The sequence below is a fragment of the Pempheris klunzingeri genome, chromosome 2, assembly GCF_042242105.1.
Source record: "Pempheris klunzingeri isolate RE-2024b chromosome 2, fPemKlu1.hap1, whole genome shotgun sequence".
NCBI lineage: Eukaryota > Metazoa > Chordata > Actinopteri > Acropomatiformes > Pempheridae > Pempheris > Pempheris klunzingeri.
In genome coordinates, this window is record NC_092013.1 from 29,444,991 (window position 1) to 29,466,719 (window position 21,729).

The 21,729-nt window shown below is 44.0% G+C and overlaps 1 protein-coding gene across 1 annotated transcript in view; it reads right to left on the reverse strand.

Moving 5' to 3' along the window:
* sox13 (SRY-box transcription factor 13) overlaps positions 1–12,599 on the reverse strand; it is a 36,848-nt gene extending 24,249 nt beyond the window's left edge. Inside the window, exon 1 of the mRNA XM_070846927.1 lies at positions 12,487–12,599. The gene's annotated coding sequence lies outside the window, so the exon portion shown is untranslated. The remainder of the gene's footprint in view (positions 1–12,486) is intronic.
* Positions 12,600–21,729: the final 9,130 nt, after the last annotated feature.

Genomic DNA, 21,729 nt, shown 5'->3' on the forward strand with positions numbered 1-21,729 from the left:
GATGCATAGATGGTGATGTAGAAGGAAGAGCAGCAGGTGACTTGAGTTGGATGCAAAAGATGTGGAAGGTCGTGTCTGAGGCGTGTCTCATACTTTCATACATACAACGCAGCATTAAGCTGTGCAGAGATTTTTCTCCGAGCTACGACATTCTCCAGGCAGCTGCACCGACCGCAGACACTCGCACTGATCTGGGCTGCTGCCAGGTTTAACGGGCCAAGGTTCAACCAACAAAACCAGGTCTGAGAGGAAAAGCAGCTCTGTAATTGCTTGGGTATACCACATTTGTTGTGATTTACTCGTTGGTAGATGATTTATAGGATAACAACATTTGATAACGTGAAAATCAAGAGTGACTGAAATTCACAAACGTTCGAGCTCTTGCAAACTGTGCGCATTTGTGCTTTGTAGGTCGACGCACTGAAAAGCTCCAATCGCTCTTTCCACATCTGCACAGCCGCGAGGGTCGGAACGATTTAAACGCCACCATCGTCTGTGAGGGGACTGAAGGGACTGTAACAAGAACCATACGTGCCGACTGGACATATGTGAACACATCCACCTATGCAGACACACTGAATGCAAGCCAGCTGAGATCCAACATACTTTTGTCCTGCTTAGCTCGTAGCTACGAGAAGAAGAGCCAATGCTGTGGTCCAAATGCAGGCTAAGCGAGTTGTAAACAACAAATACTGTAACCCCAGCCTCACCCTGTATTGAGTGGTTAAAGGTGAAAGAGAAGAAACATTTCGTCCAGAGCTTTGCAATTGCGCGATTCGAAGCAGTTGTTTATAACAACCAGAGATGTCCATTCAGCCCTGAATCACTCTTCCATCAGTCACATTGCAGCTGACAAAGAGCTCCTCCCCTGCAAGTGACCTCCAAAACATTTATTTTTTTTTGCTTTTGCAACAGTTCACCTCACTTTTATTTACCACAACCTGGCTGAACTTTTAAGTTCAAAAACAGCTTTTCAGTGAATTTTCAAGGTCTTCCAACAGAACACTTACACTGAATACTCTCAAGATCCCACTGACAGATGAATTCTCAAAGAGTTGTGTGTTTGGGGTCTTGATTTAGCTTTTCTTTATTGTGGAGGTCAATGAGATGTGCATACACACACACAAACACACAGCAACAGACACACACGGTTCTTGAACAAAGCTTCCTTGCGTTGCTGCCTGGGCCTCATTAGAGACAGAGCTCTCAGGACTGGAGACACAAAAGCCGTGCCCTCTTCTCCTTTCCTTCCCCTCTCCTCCTCTGTTCTCTTGGCCTTTTGATGTCAAGGGTACTAAACCATATAGTGCATAGTGCAAAGAAAAAGCTCATCAAGAACACACACTCTGTTTCCTCATTTTTTGTTTTTTATCTTGCTCTGAGAGTGCACGTGTGTGTGTGTGTGTGTGTGTGTGTGTGTGTGTGTGTGTGTGTGTGTGTGTGTGTGTGTGTGTGTGTGTGTGTGTGCGCTGAGAAGCGAACACAGAGAGCTACAAGCCCTGATAAGGTGCTGTTGTTCTGCGGTCACTGGTCAGTTCATCACACAAAGAGCAGTGTTGAGAACTCCAGCGCTACGATTGAGTGATAGAGACATCACAAAGACTACATTTTACTCCCCTTTTCCTCTTGGAACTCAGGGACTGCCCCGTAGAGGCCCGCCCACTGCACACACACACACACACACACACACACACACACACACACACAGCTTTGACACATTTCTATCTCACACTTCCAATTTCTTCCATGCTCGGAGATGCCTTCATTATTAGATTATTATCAGATGAAGTAGGAGTTGTATTGTGGGATAGAAAGTGTGCTGCAGATTCTTTCTCACACTTTGATTAACAAGTCAGCGGCAAATTAACTGAAATGGACAGTCACACGTTTTTGCTGTAGGATCACAGAGTTTCTGTTCCTGAGAAAAGATCATTTGAGTTAGAAAAGCTGTAGTGAATTTGAGCTAGTTATTTAAAAAAAAAAAGTCGTACTCTGTGAGTAAGAGCCCATCAGCATGCATGTACCACCTGGTATTACAGCATGACCAGTGGCACTACAAGCAAGCAAAAAGTGTTCTATGTGTCTGAGGGCTGCAATGAAATGTATGGTATTAGCTTCCATAGACTGTGTTGCAGCCACAGAATTAATGCTACAGCAGAGATGTCAGAGGTGTTTTGAGAAAACCTGATCTGGTGCTGTACGGTCTGATACGGTGGTCACACTCATTTACAGGAACAAAGGATCCAATGTCACTGGTTTATTTAATACTTTGGTTTTTATGGAACATCATTTCCCACAAGCCCAAGACCTTTACGGGCTAAATGACAAGCTTGTGGCTGCAGCTGTCAAAGTGTCTGTATGAGTCAACTGAGGTCATCGTCGAATTATCAAACAGCATCTGAAGCCTCTGCCCCCCCAAAACTCTCGGCTAATTCTGTGACTGTCTGAAAGTGACGGCCCAACAAGCAACAACGCCCAGGTGACGGAGCTGCTGACTGGGTATGTGGAGCGGGAACGTCTGCAGGATTTGGACCCTCTCAAGCTATTTAATTATTATTGGATCTCGCCTCTCGCTATGACAGCAGGCTTTCTCTCCACGCCATGCACACACTTGGTTGTTAAGAACATCAGAACGGGGAGGTCGAACACAGCAAAGCGACATGCACACCAGGGCTGCTTTTGCCAGTTGGTCTCAATCCCCAAACCTCCAAAGTTGAATTCAGATGCAGCATGAATTCAGCTAACCAGAAGTCTTTTTTCTTTTTTTAATGTGATCTCTCTCGAAAAACTGATCTGCTATCGTTTCAGCAAAGCTTTGCTGCGTATGACTCACCCCAGACAACGTAGACAGGCTCATTCTCTTAACTAAACCTACTAAGAATCTAGTCTTTTGTCAGGAGATCAGGGCTGACAATTTAATTCAGATAAAGTTCTTTGCAGGCTGCAGCCCTTTTCATTGATACAGAAATAAGTCAGGTTTTATTTAAGCTCTCAGTGTGTTTTTTACGTTAAAAAATGAACGTTGACATCTGCTTAATAGCAAAATCCTAATTGTTTATGAAGGAAAATCAAAACATTATAGGATTTTATGCTGAAATTATAAAACCTAGCATCCAGTAGAAGACAAAACTCAGCTCCCACTAGTGAGCATGAAGCCAAGTGACTGGTGTTAGTCATGAGGCTCACACGCTCAGGTTCAAATGCTCCAAAATGAGAGTCATTAAAAGTTTAAACTGTGCGTCCGCGACACATGTGGCAACGTATTTCACTGTGAAACATGTATTTACAGAGAAGCCCTGTGCACAACTAGAGGATGGACACATTAGCGCCTTTATTTCATCTTCATCCAATACAAGCACAGAAGAACAGAAAGGTCACTGAACAGAGAACAACAAGGACTTTTTCAGTGTTATCTAAAAGAATCTAACAACCACGTTCACTAACCTTCCCAGTGGAAGAGTCGAGGTAAGAGCACATGTTCAAGTTCTCAGCCTCTGCTGCTGTGCTGCTTTCATGCTTTCAAGCTCAGACTGCGATTTTCAGTAGAATTACAGTTCAGTGTCAGCAAGACAAGAAACAATAAGACAGGACAAGTCGTCCTGGTACTGGTTCAGACTTTTCTGAGGTCTGAGCTGTGATTGGTCTGACAGCCAGGTTCAGGTAGGCCTGCCTCCCTTCACTGACACACTCAGTGTGTGTGGCCTGTTAGTAGCTGGTAGATGTGGAGATCCCCCCCAGGCATGACAACAAATCATCTCTCCAGTATTACATGTGCACATAATCTAACTGCTATTGATCCACTGTCGGCACTGTGTGCGTGCTAAGGTGCATCGTGTAGAGTCTTGCCACCTGAATCATGTTACAAACATGCTAAATAAACTAATATGTGGTTATTCTTCATTCATTCAAGCTGCTTACAGTCAGAAAGAAATCGTTTCAAAGCACAGTTCTGACTGTATGTGACTTCATGTCTAAGATGCATTAAGTGATGAAAAATACATGTTAAACATGTCAGCTGTGTTTTCATCCTGCTCCACTTCATAAGCCCGTCTCCCCCCCCCCCCCCCCCCCCCCCCCCCCCCCCCCCCCTCTCTCTCTGTCAAAGGCTTTCTAAATAAGATGTATAAATAGGCTGATGACACAACTGCGCCCTTCACAAAGACACTGCAGAGAGAGAAAAGAGAGGAGAACGGGACTCTGGCTTTAGTCACGGCCGCTTTATTCCTCTGCTTTTCAGAAGCACAGGTTAAAAGGCAGCCATTTTTCTTTTCATGCATCCCTCCCTCTCATCCCTCTTTCTCTCCCTCTCTCTCCCCTCTCGTTCTCTGAAACAGGTCGTCTATTGTGGCGGCTAGCGAAAGGCTACTGTGGCATTTATCAGAGAGGAGGAGGAGGAGGAGGAGGAGGGGGGAGAAGACAAAACACACTCCCAATAAAGAGATAGAACAAGAGAAAAGGAAGAAAGGATGTGTATGAAGGCCACTTTTTTTCTCTTCCTTCACAAAGCCCTCCCACCCCCCACCCTTTCCACCCCCTGCTCCTTCAGGCTAGCTCAGACAAAGGAGGTCCGGCTCTCACAATGTGCTCTCTCCTTTAGCCCGGCACACTTTATATCCTCACTCCATTCACTGCTCCTGCTGGAGAGCACCCACGTGTGCACGACGTATGTGTGTGTGTGTGTGCGCGTGTGCGTGTGTGTTTTATGGAGTTTGTAATGGTGGTGGTGGGGGTCTATGTTTGCTGATGGTCTTATAGACCAAGGGGCCAGGGCTCTGAGGTGTTACTATGGAAACGCCTTTGAGCAGTAAGGAGCACAACAGGTGATTCTGCTGAGGGCCTGTTCGTCTCAGCATTGAGATACCGCAGGAGGTCTTTGCTCTGTGTGTGTGTGTGTGTGTGTGTGTGTGTACGAGTGCATGTGTTTCACAAGTATAGCTGCTTAAGCTACAAACAACTTAGTGCCATAAGTCTTAACCAGCTCCAATAAGCTGAGATCATGTCTGAAGTTGCAGGCTGACCGCTGTAATGACACGCTGCCTGGCTTCACACACAGGCCGAGCACACGGCCACAGCCTCACAGCTGATGTGTCTGGATAGTGTCGGGAAAAACACAGGAGGAATACTGGTGGAGAAAAGTCAGTCAAAATATATCTAAGAGGCTGCGAACAGATGAGCACTTGTGATGTGAAAGGTGCTGCTCGTGGCGGTGAAGCTACCGAGAATCATCACCTGAATCTGCAACCTGCTCGACTTAACGGAGCTTTAGTGCGTCGCAACTCGTGTTTATCTGTGTACTTTCCATGTGTTGGTTCACTGACTGGAAAACATACCATCAGAGACCGACTCGTCCTAATTTTGAACTCGCGAGAAGACTTTTCTCCATGCAACAAAATCAGGGACTTTTGGAAGACAGCGGAAGGGAGAGAAGTTTGAGCAGGAATGGCTAACGGTGACGGACAGAACGAAACCTTTTCTTGTCTCTGTTTGCCCACCAGCTAACTCTCCCAGGATGAGGCCGCTGATTTCCTACATTTTTCTTTTTGTGAAAAGTCCAAAACTGACAATGAATTGATCCCGCTAACAAGTATAATGTGATGGATCTTTTCCTCTGTGCTATTGTTGCCCAAACACTATTATTGTTGACATTTCTATGAACACACTGTGGTGAAGACACTGGATTAATCAGCAGCAGAAAGTCCTTGAGACTCCTGTTTGAGTGATGTTTGCCAATTCAGGAAATTACTTTATTTCTTAAATCTAAAACTACATATTTGTGATGCATTTCTTAAAGCTGTGCACCTCTAGTAGGAACCAGCTGGCTGCAGATGAGGTCAAAATACACAGTAAAGTTTATTTGCCCAAATTTTCCAAACAAAGCAAAGCGAGGCGGCAGGAGAGCACCAGAGGTCTATGTGACAGAAATGTTTATGACAGATCTTCATTCAGAACGTTGACTCTGGAGAAGAACAGCAGGAGTCACTGGGGTGAACGATCTCTGTGACTGATTAAACACGAGGGTTAAACAACACAAAGCACATTATGCAGCAGTATTGGTGGAGGTTGCACGATGAGTTAAATAATATATTCTGAAAAAAGAAACTGCACTTCTGCTTTTTAATTTGGTGCCATTTTGTGTTAAACTCCACTAAATACTAAAAATAGTCTGCAGGGGTCTTTGTTTTTAGTGGTGACAGGCTGATAACGTTGTTAAATGTCACACGCTGAAATTTATCTGAGTGGTTTATCCTTCAATTGTGTTTTGTTTAGGCTGATGATAAAAAAACCAGGATACATGAAGAAGAATTCAAACATGGAAAACAATCCTTATCTGCCTGCAGAACAACAGCAGTGAGCAGCAAACAGACGGAGTAATGAGAGAAGTTTAGGGTCTGGAACTGAGAAATGTGGCAGGACGTGCTGGTAAAGCCCTCATCTACAGCTTCACCACTGCCACAATCTCTACCATCCATCTACCAGCTTCGCTTTTTTCTTCTTTCTCATGCAGCGAGATATACATCGGCAGTTTCCCCAGTGACTTCATGTGTTTGATGCTACGTTATTTAAACGGAGGAGTCGAGAACGGTGGGGGGGACAAGGACAGAGGCGTCTCGCCGTCTCACTGCACAGGACATAGAAAAAAGTGAGCGTGTGACTCTGTGGACGTTATCATGTTCTCTGATGCGGTGAGCAGAGGATAACACACAGAAAAAGCTGCTGTTATATCCTCTGAGGTCTGTCAGAAAGGTGTCTAACCCTAACCCTAACCCTAACCCTAATCCTACTGAGATGGGAGAACATTCTAAAGTGATATCAAACACCTGAAGGCGCCATGAATGATGAGGCATATTACGGTTGAAGGAAGTGTTATATACAGTCAACTACAAATGTTAGAATCAAACAAGCAACCAACTTATACAAAGAAGGAGCATAATGGCTTACTGTCATTTTAGGTTTCACAGATTTTGCAAGATGCAAATGCCACTGGAGTGCAGAGGCGCAAACAAACGGTCTCCGTGCAAATGACCTGACACACAGACACACTAAACACATTCATTGTGTGTTCATTTTTAAATAAATAAATCTACTTAAGGTATCGTAGGACAACACTGGCGTTGTTTGAGCTCGGGGGAAAGTCATGTAAATGGACCAGGAAACTGGTGTTTTTCTATTTGTGTGTGCAGAGCTCAAGCATCAATAGAGTGTTTGTTAATCCTCACGGTCGGCGCAGAAATAAACAAATCGGCTAGAAACAAGGCAACAATCGTACCTTTATTCAGTCAAGGAAGAAAAAAAAACAACATCTGTTTATGAACTCTTCTCTGATTGCAGTGCAATGCTGTTGGTTAACAAGCAGTTAAGAGGAGCTGAAACCTTCCAAAAGACGAGCAGAGGCTTTGGGCGTCCTTGTCACTGTGGTCAAACTGTCTGTAAGTTTGATCATTGTGTGTATTAATTCCTCTTATTCATGTCCCAGTCACGTCTTCACTGAGCGAGCGCGGCGGCACTCGATCCTCTCAAGGTTTTCCTTCTTTTTCTCTCTACGGGCTCTTTAAGTAAAATTTTCTGTCACGTATAAAACACATAAATCTGCCCGTTCATGTCTCGTCTGCTAAACAATGCAGGGCCGCCATGTGACGAGCGTTATGGGAAGAGAGAGACAAAAGAAGCCTGCAGTTGTGGTACTTTTACAAACATCAGAAGTAAAAAAAAAAAAAACACACACACATACCCAACAAAAGCTTCACCTCTCAACTCTATATTTAATCAAACACACCTTAGTCCTGTAGGAGCTTGTATTCTGACATCGCGTGCCGAAAGAGCAAATGAGCACATGTGTGTCTAACACAAGCGTGCACACATGGCGGAAAAGTTCAAGTGCTTCTCTTTTTTTTAGGGATTAGAAAGTGTTCAAACGTGGCATGAGAAATGCAGGGTAGCGTTCAAGGATGCTTGCCTTCTTTGTTCTCGTAAAAACTGATTTACAGCTGTTGATTAAATGTGCTGCCATGACTGGAAGCGCCGGCCTTACTCCTGCATTGTTAGCGCATTATTATGAGCTTATAACAGCATTCGTGGACAAGTGAGCGCACATTTAAAGCACAGCTGGCAGAATGCAAATGCACCTTGCAACGGCATCTGCAGGACAGAATGAAACCCTTCAAAAAATCTTTTAAATCCCCATTTAATCTTCAGCTGTATAGTACAGAAATGTGCATGTGAATACTACAGGACTGCTTTCACACACACACACACACACACACACACACACACACACACACACACACACACACACACAGAAAGATGTTAAAACAAAGACATGAAAAGCCTACAAGTTATTTAACCTTGGAAGCAGAGAGCCGAACAAATCTTATTATCGAGGTTGGTTAAAGAGTTTGTAAAGCAGGAATCTTACCTTGAGGATGTGTGTAGATGCTTACAGAGATGTGTGTGTAACTGTGTGACTGTGTGTGTGTGTGTGTGTGTGTGGCTGTTGTTGTCTCTAGATGTGTGTGTATGAGAGTGGCCCATCACCAGTGTAAGACTTTTACTTTATCACCCGCCCAGCGTGCACCACCGTGTGTGTGTGTGTGTGTGTGTGTTTCCTATGACTTCCCTGCACTCATCTGTTTTTCTGCCTCCACCAAGGCAACAGGTGGAAAGTGTTTTTAAAAAGTCCCGAGCAGGAGGACGAGAGGAGGTGTGAAGATGAAGTGACAGGAATCAAAGAACTTTTCCACCTTTGTGTGTCCTTCACAAAGACGTGAATTCTAAGAGCTTCTCTTGACCCGTTTAACATCTCCGCTTTTAATTACCGCTATTTCTTGCACTGTTCACCTCGAAGATGAAAAAAAGGAAAAGAAGACAAGGTACTTTCTCAGCACTTTCACTGAATGTAGTGGATGTACAGAATCAGTAAAGACTACATGTTCAGTGGTCATAACAGGCTGTCGCTTAATGCAAAGGAGGACATTGTGAGGCTTAGAAACTGACTCTGATATCACGCTCTTATCGAGGACATGGTGAAGAATTAACCTGAATAATCTCACTTATTCCCCTTTTAAGTCACACAATGTAAGAGAAGCACCTTTACCACCTATGAAGCCTGAGTATATGTGTGGTAGCAACCTGCCGTCACCCACCTCCACAGCATCTATAAGAAATAGACCATCAAGGCTTTAAAACAACCGCCTGTTATTGTCTCCTCAGTCTCGGTGAAGAGCCAAAGGTGACTAAGAAAAGCAGAACAAACTCACACTTACAAAACTAAAAGTAGAGAATTTCGGCCATTTTTGCTTGAACATTTGTCAAAAGAGTTACAGCTTAATTTTCTGTTGATCACTGCGGCGCAGTGGTGATAACACTGATGGTCTGCAGACAAAGACATCAGTTCTACTCCATTTTAAAGGATCAATAAAATATTCTCTTCACTGAATTTGCTTTTAACTCATTGTTTGGACTTTTCTTTAGGCGGCTTTTGAAACTCCAACCTGCTCATGCAGCTTAACTGGATATTTTTCATGCTCTTGTGTGACAGTATGTCTGTATTCTATTCATCATTGTGGCAATATTCCTCTTGGACAGGCCTCTCTTAAAAGGACTGTTTAATCGAAATGAGACAGTCAGGGCAGGACAATCCAACTCAAACCATTATCATAATATCTGAGCAGCAAAACTCTGTACATGTCACAGTCTGGCAAATGTATGCAGAGGCACCTATAAAACATTAAGGGCTGCACCAAATAATTGTTTTCATTGTCAATTATTCTTTCACTAAAGAGACTATGTTTGGAATTTTGTTTAAAAATGAATGAATGATTATCAGAACCGTTGCTGATTATCAGTCAGTAGTCAGTTCATCGTTTCAGCTTCAAGAACAGAAAAAAAAACTTCAGTAACTCCTTTTGTTAATTGTTAATTTGTAACTTGGTCATTCATTCATTTGGACAGCACATACTGGTAGAACGACAGCATTAGTCACTCTGTCTACATTCACAGACATTTGTTAAATCGCCAAAATAGATGATGAAGGCAGTCGATGCTGGCCAGTCTGAAGTTCCAGTGTCGCCTGTCAGTGTGTCTATCGGTCCGTCAACTGGCTGAGCGTTTGAACGTTCACACATCCTCCGAAGGAGACCATGCATCCACAGCGCTTCATTGAAAGAGATCATAAGGCTTCCCCTGAACCCAGCATTGTTCTGTGTGATTGGCTTGGCCTCACACTGCGCTAAAGGAGAGACTCAGGAGCACACACACACACACACACACACACACACACACACACACTCTCTCTCCATTGTGGTGTTTCTCTGTGGACTCCTGGTTCAATAGGATTCAGAGAACAATGTCCAGAGGATATAGGAGGTCAGGACGGGAGAGGGGAAAAAACCTTTGTCTGCTCTGCTGCCCTTATGGAGACGTACGACGTATGGGACGTGGTGTGTACACACACACACACACACACACACACACACACACACACACACACACACACACACACATATACACACACACGCACACGCACACATTCTCACTTCAACACTCATGTTGTAATATGGCTGCTTAGGGAAGAAAGGGAACGGTAGAAAGAAAAGCTAAATATTCTCATTCATGGTTTTTAAAGCCATGGTTGGACTAGTTTGTCATGGCCAAGTTTGTGCCCCTCATGTACTACAATTACACGCCGACCAGTGCTGGACTTTTAAAGACAATACTGATACTGATATTTACTAGAGTAGTGAAATCTGATAAGAATGTGTCAGGAGACAGATTAAGACCTTAATCTTGGTTCCAGCTACCATCTTTACTTGAGACAAACTGGGTTTGTTAGTGAATTAACCGGAAAAGATTCTGTTGTCATTGTTACGTGAAGTTTAATATAACTTTACTCTAATTTAAAACGGGTTAAACACTTGACTAGTTTGAGGTGTTTGAGGGATATATGATTTTAATGGACACTCAGACGCCCAGCCAATCAGAAACCAGTATATCCTCTGCTTATGATGTCAGACATGACAGCAGTCTGACTGACTGAGAGAGTGAAGCACCTGGGTCACCTTTCATCCGACATGAACCCAATCACCTGCAAAGACAAAGCTCCAAGAGAGGGGGGGGGGGCAGAGGTGAAGGGTGAAATGCCAAACCACTCCTAGAGATTATCCTGCGTGTGTGTGTGTGTGTGTGTGTGTGTGTGTGTGTGTGTGTGTGCCTGTAGTACACACACTACTCAGTGGTGCTGACAGACAGACTCTTTGCTTTACATCTGCACTGCTCCGTCCTGCTCCCCACTGTGGAGATCAAAGAGCATGATGGGAGCGTGTGTGTGTGTGTGTGTGTGTGTGTGTGCAAGTTACATAGAGATGCAACCATACTGTCCTTCTAGCTAGCCTGAGAAAGAAAGAAAGAAAGAAAGAAAGAAAGAAAGAGAGTGGTGGCAGCAGCAGGGGGTGTGAAGATGGGAGCGAAGAACGAATGAGGACAGAAAAAAGATTGGCGGAAGGAAAGGTCAGGGACTCCCCACTGACGAACAGCTTTGTATGCAGCCAGCCACTGTAAAGATGAGCTCAAACACACACACACACACACACACACACATCTACAACTTCAGTGTAAGCATGACCCCCACCCCCCCCCGCTGTGGCACAAAGCACACCAGCTTAAACATACTTTGTACTTGGAGACATCACCTCTGAACTGGTCCCAGACCTGCTCTCTTACATGCCCCTTAGAGCACAGACCCTCCGGCCCCTCTCTCGTGGGACGTTCAGGTACCCCTGACCAACAACACTTCAAGCATTGTATGCTTCACCGTGTCACCCTCAGCCTGAAATAAACTACATTTCTAAGCTGACGGACAAACTTCACATCATCCTGAACTTGGAATTATTCCATCGCTCTGTGAACTTTGGCGAATCAGCTGAAGTGAGCAGAGAAAAGAGGGTGTTGAAGCCTTCGGTAAGTCGTTGACGCCTGTACCTATTCTTGGTGAACCTGCTGATATCTGCTCGTTTGCATCTGCCAACAGCACTGACATCATTCATCATCATCATCATCCTCCTCATCATCACTATCACCCCCCCCCACCCCTCCTCTCCACCATAGATAATTGTGTAAGCTGCCAGCCTGTGCAGTGCACGGCAGCGCTGTCAGCCTCCCATTTCTGGCACATTCAGGGGAAGAAGTAAAGATGTCAGAGGAGAGAGTGGCAGAGTGGATGGAGCTGCTGGTGGAGAAAACTTGGCTCCAGTAAGAATAAACTGGATGAAGGGTTCGAGTTGTGATGAAGGGAGGCAGAAATGGAAGTTTTTGGAAGTTGGAAATTCACGGATGAGGTGGAATTTTACAGCAACCTTCCTTTCAGGCTGATGTTTAGATATCAGAGCCACAACTTAAGTTTGGAAAGTAAATGACAGAAAGACCTCCCACCTCCCATCTAAAGGATTAGTTCATAGCAAAGCTTAGTTTGGCAGCGATCAAGGCTTCACTCACCAGTCCCGGTGCGCCCTGAGCTCTCCACGAGAAAAAACAAACTTCCTCCTCTTCTTCTCCTCCTCTAATTCCTCTCCGCATTCAAAGCACGGTGGTTTGGGGACAGGCCGCTCGGTTTCTGCTCCGGTCCTTCAGAGTGGGGAGAGCCGGCTGTTGGTGGTGGTGGTGGTGGGGGTGGAAGTTGGTAAGATGACGGCGGGGAGTACATAGAGAGAGAGAGAAAGAGAGAGAGAGAGAGAGAGAGGCGGGACACTATTGCGGTGCGTAAATGTTTTGGAGACGGAGCGCGCGGCGCTGCTCTCTCCTACCCAGCCAGTCCCGGTGACTTTGTATCTGCTGCTCTGGGTTTCCAACACTCACTGTCAGCAGCGCCCTGCCGCTCACCTCCCACTTAAAGGGAGAGGGACTGATTTACCAGGTGGTGGTGGTGGGGAGGGGGGGCGTAACAAAAACGAAGACATCATCTGTCACTTGCTTCTTGTCATATTAACACACAAATGGATCATACTATTGATCCCATCATCGGACAGCCTCTTCTCCTCCACAGAAACATTTACATGCAGCCAGTGTTTTGTTCACTATTCTTCAGCAACTTCATGTGAAGGAATATTTCCATTAGTTTGTGAGAAAATAGAGAAACATTTTACAAAGGGGGGGGGGGGCAGATGTGGATTTACTTCCTGAAAATGAAAAGTGTCATTTGCACTGTGGGTCATGTCATTTTGCCATATGCAGATAACAGCAATCTGCTGGGCTCTATCTCCCCAAGACATGTAGCCAGAGGTGTGGTGCAATTTGCTTAAACACCTATGAAACGCACACACACACACACACACACACACACACACACACAGAGTTAAGTTGTGGCTCATTATGTAAACAGTGTACACAGTGTTGCTTGTTGCCCACTAGTCAACAATAACTGACCACACAATCAAATGTTAGAGGGACTTTATGTCTAGTTTGAGTGCAGTCAGCCAAACGCAGAGCTCAGTGGTAGTAGGTGACACCATGGATGTAGTAGAGCTGTCAGACCAAGGTCAGTCCACACAGCTGGGTAGGAAGCTTCCCTTCCTCCGGCCTCAGCTCCACCTCCGCCTGTCTGTCCGTCTCTATCAGCCACTACACATCCCACTGCTCTCCCTGCATGTGTCCTCCTCTCTCTCTCCCTGGATTCTTTCCCTGTGCCGTGGATGCTCTCTCTCTCTCTCTGTCTCTCTCTCTCTCTCTCTCTCTCTCTCTGTCTGTCTGTCTCTCTCTCTCTCTATGTCTCTCTCTCTCATGCCTCACTTGTTCTCTGCAGAATTAGTGGCACATGAACAAGCGCTGGGTTGTCAGAGGGAGGATGTCATAGCCATAAATAATGTTATGTATTCATGGGAGTGACTGGGAAAACATTAATGTTACATCATCATCATCAATGCTAGTTAGCTAGCTAGCATGAGTAGTTCACCCGAGGTGGGCGTGGGCCCCAAAAAAGGTTTTCCAATTCACCTATAGCAGTTCAAACAAGCAACCAATGAAATGATGTTTGACAAACTCAGAGGCGACGTGTATCTACAGGAAAAATGTTTATTATTGTATTCCACAAACCTCAAATAGTTTTGTAACCTCACATGCAAAGAAACATTTGGAAAGTAATAAGTCATTCTCAAAGAGAAATTCTCTTTTGAGTTTTTCAAATATCACACTGCCTTAAATACCACAAGTAAAATTCCATTTCACTACCATTGTTCTGATGTTGCAGCAAAACTCAGCAAATAAAAATGCTCAAATGGGCAGAATTGACTTTTTGTACAATTGGGCGACTTTTTGTGTATTTAGGCAAAATGTTAACACACTTTATTACAGCGGTGAATCAAGTGCACTGACTAGTCTGATGCTTCCATTGAACGACACATTCAAACCACACATTTTTGAATGGTCACATGGTGTGAAAGTGTCCGAAACACCGCTAGAAAAAGACTTGTTTCTATTTTGTGCATCGATGTGTCTGTTGGTTGTCCAACAGTCGATTATCCAACTTGTAACCCCACAGAAACGTAACCACCAACAGTACGGCTCTGTATTTTATTCCAACATTGAAAATTTGTCTGCGGCAGTGGACCCGTGCCAATGCAGCACCACAGACAGGGCCTTTCAGACTGTTTTTCCGACTGTTGTCCCAGAAATGGACAGTCCCCACTAATACACCATGAGGCCACTACTGAATAGGCACTGTTCTCCAGGAAGTAGCAGTTTTCCAGGAAGATCAGGTACCCTATTCCAGGGGATCTTTAAATGTCCTCTTTGTCCTCCTCCTCCTCTAATGGTGGTCATAGGAAACAGCACGATGGTGCATACAGCATTGCTGCTATGCTGCAATCACCAGTGGTTTAAATCATAAAACATTTGGACAAAAATGGCCAGCGACGCTGTATGAGGATTGTGCAAGCATCGAGTAATTGAATTGAACTGAATGATAGTTTGAACAAGGTTTAACTGACAAATTGACACCGTCGTCTCGCTACAAAAACAGAAGTATACTGTATGTCAATGGCAACTCCTTGTTTCTTAACATGGCAGCAAAGTGGACGTACTGCACTTTGTCCATGACAGTGAAAAGTTTTCAATCACACGTCAACACTTCCAGGAAGCTTAGTTTTCAGTGGTGGAGGATGCTGGCTTTGTGATGGACAGACAAAGATATATTTCTAAATGAGCGTCAGAAGGTTTTTCTCATGTAACATGATTCTGTAGGAACTTGTGTCATACATGGTATATATGTTCCTCTCAAGTCAGCATGCTACTCTTCCGACTCCACTTTGTCTGGACAACTGGTTGTTCTAAGGAAAGATCAAGTCCATCTTGGGACATGCTCTCATGTATCTGAAACCAGATCTAGCTTGTAGAATCCTATATATGTGGTAGCTTTACTCTGTATTCCTTAGTCTCATCTATGCCTGTGATGTTCGTACACCTACATAAACTTCTTGAATGAATCTTGGACTCCTCTCTTCATTGCTACTACCACAGAAAAGCATCCCTACAATGAGTCTGCACTAGTATGGACATGTTGTACAGTAAGCTTGTCTTTTTTGCAACTGTGTGAACAGAGCTGGCAGAGAAAGAGGCAAAAAGAAGAACAACCTGATAGAGAAGTGAAGACCTCATATGAAGAAAGAAAGAAAGAAAGAAAGAATCGGCGAGGTCATGGGAGTGCACACGGTGAGGAGAAGATAAAAGGAGGCGCGGCTCTATGGGGACAGAGAGAGAGAGAGAGAGAGAGAGAAAGAGAGGGACAAAGAGAGGAGGAGAGAGAATGAAAGAGAGGGAGAGAACGAGGTGGAGAGAGCTTGGCTGTGCATTGGGGGAGCTGATGTGCCATTTCTAATCCCTCCTGTTCGTGGCTTTGTGCCGTGGCCCAGCAGGAAGTGGGAGCTGGGCAGACAACAATTAACAAAAGAGCTGTGAAGAATACAATTAGCCATCAATGGCCAACCACGGGCCTTTGTGCCTGTCGCCATGGAGACGGCACAACACCACTATACCGAGATTACAAAACCCTTTTCTACACTTCTCCTTTTTTTCCCTCCATCTCCCCTTTTCTCTTTTACCCTTTCTCTTTTTTCCACTTTTCTCTTTTCTTTTGCTTTCAACCTAATGTCCCTTTTCTCCTCCTCTGTTAATCTGTTCAGTCTTGTTCTCTCTGACTCACACTCGTAGACACACTTACATGTAATGCTGTACATGTGAGCACTTTGTTCATGCTTTCTGTGAAGCTGCATGACGTTTGTTGTGATGTTCTGGCTTCTTACATTTCTCATGACTGACAGCCTGGAGATTCAAGCACTCGATGAACCTCTCTACACCCTCCAGTGTGGAGAGATTCAGAGCCAATAATCGGAGCCCTCAGCATCAGCCAGGAGCCGTGGCTCATTTTGTTCAGGCAGTCCTGGACAGTAATGATGTGACATTTGATTCTACCATAACCTTAAAGTTTGGCAACACCCGCGGCTCTGAGAGGTGAGTGCCTCCTCCGACACACGGCTGGACGTCACTTGGTTTACTCTGAGTCATCCAAGCCTGTACCACCATGCAGTGCCCCCCCAGTGTCTTCACGTCACCACAAGATGCTTTTTTGCACTGAGGTCCTTTGTGCCTGTTAACTTGTAGAATTTACGGACTCTGTTAGCAGCTCATTAATACTCCCAGCTAAGGGCAATGCTGTCTATTGTAGGGTTCGTAGCAGGCAACAGGTTTTGATTCAAATTTTTGCAATTTAATTTCTGTAGGTTTTAGTAACCAAAAGCTGAAGCCATGTTAGTCTTCACCTGGGTCATTTTAGTCTGATTTTTATGTCTCAGCGTGATGCTGTCAGGTTGTCCATCCATCACAGTCGTCTAAGCACGTTATCACAGGAGCTTTTCGAGGGAAGTTCCTCATGTTTTGCACAAACGTCCACTTGGACGCAACGATAAAGAGACTAGATTTTAGTGTTCAAAGGTCAAGATCACTACGACATCACAAAACATATTTTTGGCCATACCATGAGAACTCATACAATAAATATTTTATTTAAATGTTCCCACAAATGTCTAGTAAGACGAAGTGATGATATTAAAATATCCAAAAGGGTAAAAGGTCAACTTCACTTTTCCATTATAATGTTCTGCAGTTTTCTGCCTGTTATTCATAACTTAGGAACAGGAAAGGACACCACTAATCCTGGGTGACCACCTTGAAACCGATGATTGTAGAGATCTTCTTTTATTTACACATCCCTGTATCACAAATCAAAGATTTGCCTAAAGGGCCTTCACACTGTGTAGAGCAAAAAAGCTATCCTTAGCTTTAGACCCTCGACCCGTCCAGTTTTTGATTGATTTGGGTACTTGTGAGGTACTTGTATGTGTCCACCCTCTTCACTTCCTCTCCTTGGATGACAACAGGGCAGGGCCCCCCTGTTCCTCTGGTAGTCCTCCCCCAGCTCAGTGGTTTAGCTGATATTGAGCTTCAGGTGCACTCCTCTGTAAAAACAGAACAGAACTTAATTTAGCCAAAAATCACACTTAACCTCTTTACATTACAGCCAAACCTGGCTTTTGCACGTATTAGGCAGTCTGGTGGTCCCTTCCCCAGAAGAAAATATAACTTAAAACGAATTTCCTGCATTTCTACACCACCTGACCTTTTGAGTTAAGTCGGGAAACAGTCACTTGCACTAGTCTAGGTGAGTTAGATTGAGGGTGCTATGAAAACCAAGAATGCATCAAGAACAGAGTATGGCTGGGTAGATCAGGACGGCACATGATTATTGTCAGTAGAATGGCTGTCTATGTGGCCTAACAGTGTTGCAGGCTACACGACCATCTGTCATCAAACACGGGCAATCAATTTATATCCTATATCGTCAATTTATAGAAACGAAACGGCCTAACGACATATCACAATATGATTTGGATGATTTAACCTGCTTAAGCAACGATTAACCTGAGGGCTGCTGTTCTTAATACTCACAAGACCATCTTCAAAGTCTAACAGCGGCAACACAGTACAAGCAATTTGGATGGTAATAATACGAATGATTCTCAGTGATGAATACCCTGCCAACCCCCAGACACCAGAGCCTAAATCAGGAGACCTAACCAACCCAGGGTATCTGAGGATGTCCCCCCAGGAAGTAGCCAGTTCAGACTGTTTTCCTGCATTCTAGCGAATTTATGGAGCAACTTTGCTGCTGAAATGTGGAGCCACAGGACAGGGAGGAAGGGGACATTAAGAAATGGGACTCTCAGGAGACTTTGGGTGGCTGGTAAAGTAGCTCCATCTCTAACAGTGACCCTGTATGGAGAGTAAAGGAAGAGAAAAAACACATCGTTGTAAGACAGTGGATCCCAGATTTTATAAAACTGGAAAGCTGGCCGAGAGATAGAAGAGATGGAAAGACTTGAACTACTTTGTTTGTATTTGTCATATTTTCCTTATTGATTGTGTCCAAAGTGATTACTTTACAGGGTTTGTGTGGGAGGATCGAGGGTCCTGCTTTGGGAGATGCTCTGCTGTGTGAGTGAATGACCTGTCTGTCAGTCAGTTATCAGCCCATCTGCTGACAACAATAGTCCATCAGCAGCGGGCTGGTAAAGTTAGCTACCATTAACATGCAAATTCATTCACTAGAATGCTACTTTGAGCTAATGTAAAATTTGTCAATGGGCCAAGCAGGTTCATTCAGCACTAACATACGTTCTGCTCTCAGTCCATGATCGCCGGTAAGGTAAATGTCGCATTTCTTACCTTTGCAAGCAGTCAGACTGTGATTGACAACCGAAGCGTGTTGTGGCTGACTGGAGCACCTGCTGGAAATAGTAAAATGTTCACTGATATAGGCTACTTAGATGTAATCACCTGATTGCAGGAACTGTATGATGAAGTGGGGTAGAAAACCAAAACTTTGCTCCCTCTAATTGCTCCATTGTTCAGTCATGCCTTGTATGCATTTTGAGGCTACAGCTGTCGCCATCATTGTTGTGCACTGTTACCATGGTTACGTGTGTCCGGAAAAGGTTCACTCGTTCACTCGCTTTTTCGTTGAAATGTTTGGGTTAAGCTTGAGAGGAGAAGCTCAAACGTAGTGCTTACTGACAGAGACTGAGCTGCTACTTTTCCCATTTGTACTTATTATTATTTGTAGTTTCTCATCATCTTATTGGGATGGGAACGACTTTACCTTTGCAATATTTCTTAAATGGAAGAAAGCTGCTTTGGTCACCTTCTTGTGATTTTCTCACCATTTATCTGAAAAAGTCAGTTGCACCTGCTTTTTACTTGTGTAATGACCCGAACCTCTACAGCCTCACTACATAAAGGACACCCACCCTCCAGTGTTTGGAGTCTGAATCATGAGGTGTGGAAACATCCAGTACAAAGATCATGGAAGGCGATGAAGGGGCCCATCTTGACTTGACGTGCTTTGTAGTGACTGACAAGCATCTGACAGCATAGTTTTCCTGCTTGTAGGTCAATAAAAAGACTTCCATACCATATGGTAAACTCATACAGTATTTCCCATTAGATTATGATCAAAAAGCAGTGGTCTGATGTTACTGAAAAGCAAGAGAAAGAGAAGTAAACACACGGTCTAAAGTCTGTTCTTTATTTTGTTTTCATTGGTTTTCATCACTAAATGGCTGCGTGTGTGAACTGATTGTAGGAGGTTGGAGACACGACACAATTTTAGCACAAACTTGCTGCTTTGCAAACTGAAACACTTCTTGTTGTTTCTGTCACCTTTCCTCAAAACCGGGCCTTTTATTTCCAACGAAGCGTCTGAACAATGGAGACCAACTGTAGTATGTCAAAATATGGAAGAGGAGGGAGTAGGAGATGCAGCTGTGAGACACAGGGGTGCTCGGGAGGAGGCAGTTAAAGAAAAGATCAAATGAAATCTGGGCAGCAATTGTGGATGCAAAAAACTTTCATGCAATCAACCACAGGCAAGATATGGAGTAGTAACTGTCTTTAAACGGTCCCTTAGTTCACTTTGAACCACTGATGATACTAAAGGTCAAGCTGGTCAGCAGGTTCAAACCCAGGACCTCCTGCCTAAAGCATTATGACGCCTCATTTTTCTTTTCCCCTCTCTCTCCGCTGCAGGTATGAACTGTTTTCTAAAAAGAAGCCTGTTTTTCTTTCCTGGTCTTCAGTGACATTTTTTGTTGCTCACTTTCCACACACCATTATGTAATTTTGTTAATGGCACAGAGAGTTTCAGAACACAATAACATTTACAGCAGGCATTTACTATTTTACAAACTAAAACATGGTTGTGTTGTTTGCGTCACCTATTCTAAAAACATGCACTATTGTTTCTGACAATGCATCTGAACAATGGAGAAAAACTGTGTTTGCCGGCTGCAGAATGACTGCCTTCAGCCCGCCAGTGGCAGCACAATGTTTTGATTATTATCTTTTATTATGTGTTTGAATCACATAGGCTTATATTCCATCTGCCATTTCTATGGCACCGATGTTGTGTTCTGTTGTGTAGCAGCTCCAGAGGGTTTCCTCTTGTCAAAGCTCGCATGAGATGAATTTTCATAGCTGAATATGAACTGTTTTGCTTAACTTGGAAAAAGTCTACAGTCCTCATCGTGTGCAAAAATGCATTGTGATGTTTACAGGTTTTAAGCTGTAAAGGCTTAAACGCATGCATCTTCAGACATTATGGTGTTTTTAGAATGAAATTCCTTCTTTCTGGCACACGCGGCTGTTTCCTGGCCTAGCTGTGGTGCAGGTACAGAAGCACAAGGTTCCTCTATGTGTTTTAATGGTCATTTGTGTTCTGTTTGTGTGCTAATAGTACTGTGATGTTAGCCATGTTCATTTGAAACATATCTACAATAGCTCAGCAGCTTTTATTGGAAAGGTGTCCACCCCACTGGTTTGCACATGCTGCTAGCAGCATTTTAAATTTCGCTTCATGTACTTGTCATAATCAGGAGAAAGAACAGAAGATCTAGATGAAATATCCAATCACATCGTATTTTGACTCATGCACACATTGGTCAGACCCAGACACTCTGGGCTCTGTGTCCTGGCACCATGCACCACGGTGGGACTGTGAGGCAGGAAAGTAGCACTTTCATATCCACGTTCATTACTCACTTGTGCCTGTTGTGTGTTTTGGCGACAGCCGGTGAAGTTAGCCATGCCACTATGGGGGCAGAGGTGCAGTTCCAGCGACTGTAAATGTCCCTGTTGTGAGACTGATAAAGGAATATCTTAACAATCAAGCTGTGAAGTGCTGTTTTCCTGTCAGTCATTATCAGGATAATACTAGGACAGTACACGTACACGAGTAGTTCAAAGCTGACATTTTTGGAAATCAGTTGGCCTGCTGAAGCAAGAGAAAACAATGAAGAGCATTTTTTTTCATTTAGACTGGCTGAATGACTGTGATCCAGCACAGAGCCGTCAGCTTTTACACCAGGATGCAGTGGGAACTGAAAAATGTATATTTCCTACATTAACAACTGGTCTAAGACTGGAGCAGCACACCAACCGGTGCTTTTTCTCTACACACAAATTCACTTTAAGTTGCCACATACCCTCAATTGCCACTTTATTAGGTATACCTGCACACTATATTGCAGTTCAATACAACATTTGTACCATAAATTATACATTCTAAAGCTCATCATTTTCACATTTTTGGTGACACTGTCAGACATATAGAAATTCAATTATGTGTGTATTATCAAG